This window comes from Oncorhynchus masou, chromosome 15, assembly GCF_036934945.1.
Source record: "Oncorhynchus masou masou isolate Uvic2021 chromosome 15, UVic_Omas_1.1, whole genome shotgun sequence".
NCBI lineage: Eukaryota > Metazoa > Chordata > Actinopteri > Salmoniformes > Salmonidae > Oncorhynchus > Oncorhynchus masou.
The window spans coordinates 28,503,028-28,510,972 of record NC_088226.1 but is presented as its reverse complement, the minus strand read 5'-3'; positions in this window follow the sequence as shown (position 1 = coordinate 28,510,972).

Here is a 7,945-nt window from a genome sequence, read left to right as displayed (position 1 = left end):
GCAAGCTAACGTTAGTTAGCTAATTAATTTGCTAGCTATCATACTACTGTAGTGATAATTATATAGTTAATATGATTAGACATGTAATCATAATTGACTGTAGCACATATAAAGGACCCACAAGCTACCGGTGGCTGAAAACACAATCATTGCTGGATGAAAGAGCAGTGTTGCCAACTCCTCAGTAGCTATTGGCTGTCCTAAAAGTTGCTAGAAGTTGCTAAATGACGTCATTACCTAATTTGCATATTTGGCCATATGCATGTAATTGTGATGGACGCTGTAGGAGAGAGGAATAACGTCGTGGGAGAGACAAAAAGTGAGTAAAAAAACACCCTAAATATGTTTAGAACTACAAATGAACTCTCTGTCGATTCTTGTTTTTTTTTTATGTCACAATTTCAACCCTCCTGCTTTATCCGGGCTTGGGACCGGCAAAAGTGACCCAAAAGAGACACTGCGGATGAACTTTTTTTTACTTCTTAATTTGGTTTGGTTTTTAACCTTATGGTCCACTTAGGAGCAAACTTAACGTGTAAATATTTGTGAACATAACAAGATTCAACAACTGAGACATAAACTGAACAAGTTCCACAGACATGTGACTAACAGAAATGGAATAATGTGTCACTGAACAAAGGGGGGGGGAGTCAGAATCAAAAGTCAAAAGTAATTATTATTAAAAAAAGGGGCGCAGGAGGAAGGAATGATATTTAAATAGACCGCACAAAAAGGTCACAGTAAAACATTAACATTTTTAACCATAACATATTTTAGTATACAATCTACATTACATTAACAATCTAAATGGACCAAAAAGAGACAACAGAAAAAACTGTCAATGGCAATGGGAGAAAATTATGGCAACTCCTCTGGCCCTAATTCAGGTAAAAAAATGCAAGCCAGGGCGGGATCAGCCAGCGGCGGCTTCCCGCATGCGCGATTCATTTTCAGTTGAGACGCGGAGGGGTGAACATCTGCTCTGACTGCAGCTGGGAGGGACGACTGCGAGGACTGGGTCACCTGTGAGGGGGTGGGGCCCACGGCAGCACCCACTGCTCTTTGAGAAGAGTAAGAATGATACGTGCTTTCACGTCAGAGTCTCCAAAAGTCTCCAATAACACCAGAAAAGTCGCTATATTTGTCGTTCGTCGCTTTTTTGAAAATGTGTTGCTAGAGGGGTCTGAATACTCGCTAAATATAGCGACGAGGTCGCTAAGTTGGCAACACTGTGAAAGAGTGACGTATTTCTGGGCAAGGGCGGTCTATTTAAATATCATTCCTTCCTCCCGCGCCCCTTTTTTAAATAATATATTTTTTAATAAATGTATTTTTATAACAACAAATCAATATAGGAAGTACATGTGGAACACAAGTATATATAAATAATATACAAAGGACAATTGGGCTAGGGGGTACAATATCACATTACACAAGGACCTTAATTAAGGGACATACATAAATGTATTATTCAAACAGCTTTTTTGTTAGTAGAGTATTTCATTGTCTTAAAATCCAGTTCAATTTATTTTTGTAAGGTAAGAAAATGTGGTGTATTGTTTGTTTGTAAATGTACATTTGTGAATATGAAATTTGGCCAAAAGAATAATGAAATTAATTACATAAAATTATTTCAGCTTATTTCTATTGTAGGTACATCTCTCCACAATAGTGTAAACATAGTGTAAACTCTTCAGAAATGTTTTCAATTATAAATCTACTGATGTCTTGAGAGTTTTCTTACATGAATACAATGCCAAAAAGATGCAACACCGTTTCTGGGTGGTCATTACAAAAAGGTACAATTTGAGTTGATGTTTTCCTTAAACTTCTTAATATAGCGGTTGGCAGGATCATATTTATGAATAATTTTAAAGGAAACTTCCTTAAAACTCCCGCGCCCCTTGCCCTGCAAGTGTAAACTCGTTAGATGTAATGATGCGTCATCAGAATTGTCCACTTAATTTGAGGGCTGAGGGGAAAGGGTGTGTCTTTTAAGTGTTGGGAATGCAAGTCATTTTTCCCCCTTTAAATAATTAATATTTATATATCGTGCACCAGCTGTTATTTACAAAAATGCATAGTCTGCCACCCCTTGTCTTACCAGACGCCGCTGTTCTATCCTGCCAAAACAGCGTATAACCAGCCAGCTGTATGTTGATAATGTCGTTGTTCAGCCACGACTCCGTGAAGCATAATGTAATATCGTTTTTAATGTCCCATTGGTAGTTTAATCTTCCGAGTAGGTCATCAATTTTATTTTCCAAAGATTGCACGCTTGCTACCAGGCCTGTTCCTGGGAAAGCAGTATGTCATTCACGTCGGGCTCGTCGGACTTGTTAAAGGAAAAAAGGATTCTGCCAGTTCGTGGTGAGTAATCGCTGTTTTGATGTCCAGAAGTTATTTTCGGTCGTAAGAGACGGTAGCAGCAACATTACGTACAAAAAAAGTTTTAAAAGAAGTTACAAACAACGCAAAAAAAACAATACCATTGGTTAGGAACGCGTAAAACGTCAGCCTTCTTCTTCAGCACCATAGTATTGTGGGATTCTGTGTTTTACATTATAGCCATTACCATATACAGTGCCTTGCGAAAGTATTCGGCCCCCTTGAATTTTGCGACCTTTTGCCACATTTCAGGCTTCAAACATAAAGATATAAAACTGTATTTTTTGTGAAGAATCAACAACAAGTGGGACACAATCATGAAGTGGAACAACATTTATTGGATATTTCAAACTTTTTTAACAAATCAAAAACTGAAAAATTGGGCGTGCAAAATTATTCAGCCCCCTTAAGTTAATACTTTGTAGCGCCACCTTTTGCTGCGATTACAGCAGCAAAAGGTGGCGCTACAAAGTATTAACTTAATGAGGTCCTTCAAGCCATGTTTCTTCTTCTCTACTGAGCTGATCGTTTCATCCAGAGAGTCCCAGCCAATGTCCGGCCGCTTCCTCGACTCCTTTGCACTGGAAGGAATGGATGAAGTGATAGGAGGGTTGGATTGATTACAAAAAAAAAATATTCTGTTAAAAATAAAGGTTCAAGAATATGGGTAGCATCTTTAAAACACAACTAGGATGAGGGGGGATGGCAGGGATGTGAGGTTATGGGGATGACAGATAACAGCCTGGATGAGAGGGGGTAGGCCTACGTGAGAGAGTTGTTACCTGTACATGTTGTGGTCTTTGTAGCTTCCCCCCACCGTCCCAGGCCGCTTGGGCGAAGGATTGGAGAGAGCGCTGCTGCGGAGGAGAAGCTTTCAGCACCAGATGAGGGTCGGCTTGATCTCAACCAGACAGATGGGCAAGACAGAGAGGTGACATCAGATAACATCACAGAGAGAGAGAAATATTTTTGGCCTATGCCTGACATTTTTTGTGTCTTAGTATGCAGTATAGCAACTCCTACAAGAGCATGTTTAAAATCAACTCCAAAGGCAACCCCAACCTGAAGACAGCAACGCTTTCATTAGTCAAGGGATTTGATTGTAACTTCTATCGCCTTTATTGACTAACAAACAGACGGACCCTTTGTAGCCTAGATCTGTCATGGTTCCACAGATGGGTTAGCTGACAATGTGACGAAAACGATGTGCATGCTTCAATGGGGCAGAAGTCAGTGAGTTGTTGTGATTCTGGATGGCCAAATAACTACCAAAAATGACAAGAAACGGCCATGTGGGGAATCGTAAGTGATTAATTTCAGGTAGTTTCATCTTGTTTTGAGGTGTTTTGACTGATTTCATGACAATGCTAAGATGGCAAAACAATTGCTAGCTAGCTAACCAACAACTGTAACAAGTGCTCATTGTGCAAATGTATTTGTTTTCAATAAACATTGGAGAACAAATATAGTTTGCAGTCTGCTTTGCCCCATTATTGCCCGAGTGTCGGATGTGCTGCTAATGGAACAGTGTTTTAAAAAAACCTGAATACGACAGTGACGAACACCATGGTAACTAGGCTAATGCCATCGCACTCATAGGGAAGTGAAAGCAATGCCGCACACAAACAAACGGCTAGAGAATCTAGTCTACCCACAGTTCAATCATTCTACACACCTCCGCAATTATGTTTTAGTCATGAAATCTATGCAGCCTATTCAATCAGGTTTTATTGCTACTGTTTACTGGCCTCCTGGGCCATATCCACAGTGTTCCTCACCGAGATCCCTGAATTCGTAATCAGACCTTGTATTCATGGTAGATAATTTTCACATTTTTGGTGACTTTAATATTCACATTGAAAAGTCCATAGACCCATTCCAAAAAGCTTTCGGGGCCATCATCGACTCAGTTGGTTTTGTCCAAGATGTCTCCGGACCTAGTCATTGCCACTATCAAGGCTCAGGAGAAGACCCAGATGCAGAAAGTGTCAATTTAACAAAAGTTTATTACAAAAACCGGGGGGCAGGTAAACGACAGGTTGAGAGCAGGCAGAGGTCAGTAATCCAGAGCAGAGTCCAAAAGGTACAGAACGGCAGGCAGGCTCAGGGTCAGGGCAGGCAGAGGTCAGTAATCCAGGGTGGTGTGACAAGGTACAGAATGGCATGAAAGCTCAGGGTCAGGGCCGGCAGAATGGTCAAAACTGGGAAAGCTAGAAAACAGGAACAAGAGAGATACAGGCACACGGGGAAACGCTGGTAGGCTTGATGAAACAAAACGAATTGGCAACAGACAAACAGAGAACACAGGTGTAAATACACTGGGGATAATTAGGAAGATTGGCGACACTTGGAGAGGGATGGAGACGAGCACAAAGACAGGTGAAACAGATCAGGGTATGACAGCCACCCTGGATCTAGTTTTGTTCCGTGGAATAAATATTGTGGATCTAAATGTTTTTCCTCATAATCCTGGACTATCGGACCACCATTTTATTACGATTACAATCGCAACAAATTATCTGCTCAGACCCCAACCAAGGATCATCAAAAGCCATGCTATAAATTCTCAGACAACCCAAAGATTACTAGATGCCCTTCCAGACTCTCTCCACCTACCCAAAGATGCCAGAGTAAAAAAAATGGTTAACCACATAACTGAGGATCTAAATTGAACCTTTAATACCCGAGCACTGAAGTAAGCTTCCAGAAAAAAGGAAAGGAAATGGTGCTCCACCAAACTGGATGTCTTCCGACTAGCTTGGAAAGACAGTGTCATGCAATATCGAAGACCTAACCTAATTGCAACAGTATTTTTGATACTGTTGCATAGCTAACTAAAGAGCAGCATTCCCCAAGAGAGGATAGCTTTCACTTCAGCAGTGATGAATTCATGAAATTCTTCGATGAAAAGTTCATGATCATTAAAAAGCAAATCACAGACTACTTTGAAGCTGCATATTTTTCTAAAACTCAGTTGTTCTGAATCTGCACAGAACTGCAGAATTTTTTATATCCTATATCTCTTGACACATTCATTGAAATAGTCATGGCCTCTAAACCTTCAAGCTGCATACTGGACCCTATTACAACTAAACTACTGAAAGAGCAACTTCCTGTGCTTGGCCCTCCTATGTTGATCATAATAAATGGCTCCCTATCCACCGGATGTGTACCAAACTCACTAAAAGTGCTAGTAATAAAGCCTATCTTGAAAAAGCCAAACCTTGACCCGGAAAATGTCAATCGGCCTATATCAAATCTCCCATTCCTCTCAAAAACAATAGAAAAACTGTTGCGCAGTAACTCACTGCCTTCCTGGAGACAAATCATGTATTTGAAATGCTTCAGTCTGGTTTTAGACCTTATAGTAGCACTGAGACTGCACTCGTGATGGTGGTAAATGACATTTTAATGCGATAGACTAAGGCTCTGCATCTGTTCTCGTGCTCCTAGACCTTAGTGCTGCTTTTGATGCCATCGATCACCACATTCTTTGGGAGAGATTGGATTCCCTAAATGGTATAATTAATTTCTCTACATGGTTGCTTGGTTTAGATCTTATCTGCCGGAAAGATATCAGTTTGTCTATGTGGATGGTTTGAACTCTGACAAATCAATTGTAAGTTTCAGTGTTCCTCAAGTTTCCATTTTAGGACCACCATTGTTTTCACTACATATTCTACACGGTTATTCGGAAACACAATGTCAACTTTCACTGCTCTGCGGACGACACACAGCTGTACATTTTGATGAAACATGGTGAAGCTCCAAAATTGCCTACCCTGGAAGCGTGTGTTTCAGACATAAGAAAGTGCATGGCAGCACAGTTTTTGACTTTCAAAACTCAGACAAAACAAAGATGCTAGTTCTAGGTCCCAAGAAAGAAAGAGTTCTGCTGTTGGATCTGACAAATTAATATTGATGGTTGTATTGTTGTCTCAAATAAAACTGTGAAGGACCTAGGCGTTACTCTGGACCCGGATCTCTCTTTTGACAAACATATCAAGAATATGTCAAGGACAGCTTTTTTCCATCTTTGTAACGTTGCAAAAACCAGAAACCTTTTGTCCAAACATGATGCAGAAAAAGCTAATCCATGCTCGTCTCTTCTAGATTAGACTATTGCAATGCTCTATTTTCTGGTTACCCGGATGAGGACACTAAATAAACTTCAGTTTGTGCTAAACATGGCTGCTGGAATCTTGACTAGAACAAAAACATTTGATCATATTACTCCAGTGCTAGCCTCTCTACTCTGGCTTCCTGTTAAAGCTAGGGTTGATTTCAAGGTTTTACTGCTAACCTACAAAGCATTACATGGGCTTGCTACTACCTCTCTCTCTGATTTGGTCCTGCCATACATACCTACGGTCACAAGACGCAGGCCTCCTTACTGTCCCTAGAATTTCGAAGCAAACAGCTGGAGGCAGGGCTTTCTCCTATAGAGCTCAATTTTTATGGAATGGTCTGCCTATTCTTGTGAGAGACGCAGACTCGGTCTCAACCTTTTAAGTCTTTATTATAGACTAATCTCTTCAGCTGGTCCTATGATTGAATGTAGTCCTTCCCCAGGGGTGTGAAGGTGAACAGAAAGGCACTGGAGCGACAAACCGCCCCTGCAGTCTCTGCCTGGCTGGTTCCCCTCTCTCCACTGGGATTCTCTGCCTCTAACCCTATTACGGGGGCTGAGTCACTGGCTTACTGGTGCTCTTCCATGCCATCCCTAGGAGGGATGTGTCACTTGAGTGGGTTGAGTCACTGACGTGATCTCCCTGTCTGGGTTGGTGCCCCCCTCGGGTTCGTGCCGTGGGGGAGATCTTCGTGGGCTATACTCAGCCTTGTTTCAGGGTAGTAGGTTGGTGGTTGAAGATATCCCTCTAGTGTTGTGGGGGCTGTGCTTTGGCAAAGTGGGTGGAGTTATATCCTGCCTGTTTGGCCCTGTCCGGGGATATCATCATCTCCCGACCCCTCCTGTCTTAGCCTCCAGTATATATGCTGCAATAGTTTGTGTCAGGGGGCTAGGATCTCGCTCTCTCTCTGTCTCTCTCTTAGGACCATGCCTCATGACTACTTGGCCTGATGACTCCTTGCTGTCCCCAGTCCACCTGGACGTGCTACCTTGTCCCGGACCTGCTGTTGTGGACTCTCTCTCTACCGCACTTGCTGTCTTTAACTCTGAATGATTGGCTATGAAAAGCCAACTGACCTTTACTCCTGAGGTGTTGCACCCTCTACAACCACTGTGATTATTATTATCTGACCCTGCTGGTCATTTATGAACGTTTGAACATCTTGGTCATGTTCTGTTATAATCTCTACCTGGCACAGCCAGAAGAGGACTGGCCACCCATCAGAGCCTGGTTCCTCTCTAGGTTTCTTCCTAGGTTCCATCCTTTCTAGGGAGTTTTTCCTAGCCACCATGCTCCCACATCTGCATAGCTTGCAGTTTAAGGTTTTAGGGTGTGTTTCTGTACAGCTGTTTCTGTACAGCTGATGTAAAAAGGCTTTGTAAATAAATGTTGATTGATTGAGTAGGGAAATTGTTTGCCTGCCATAT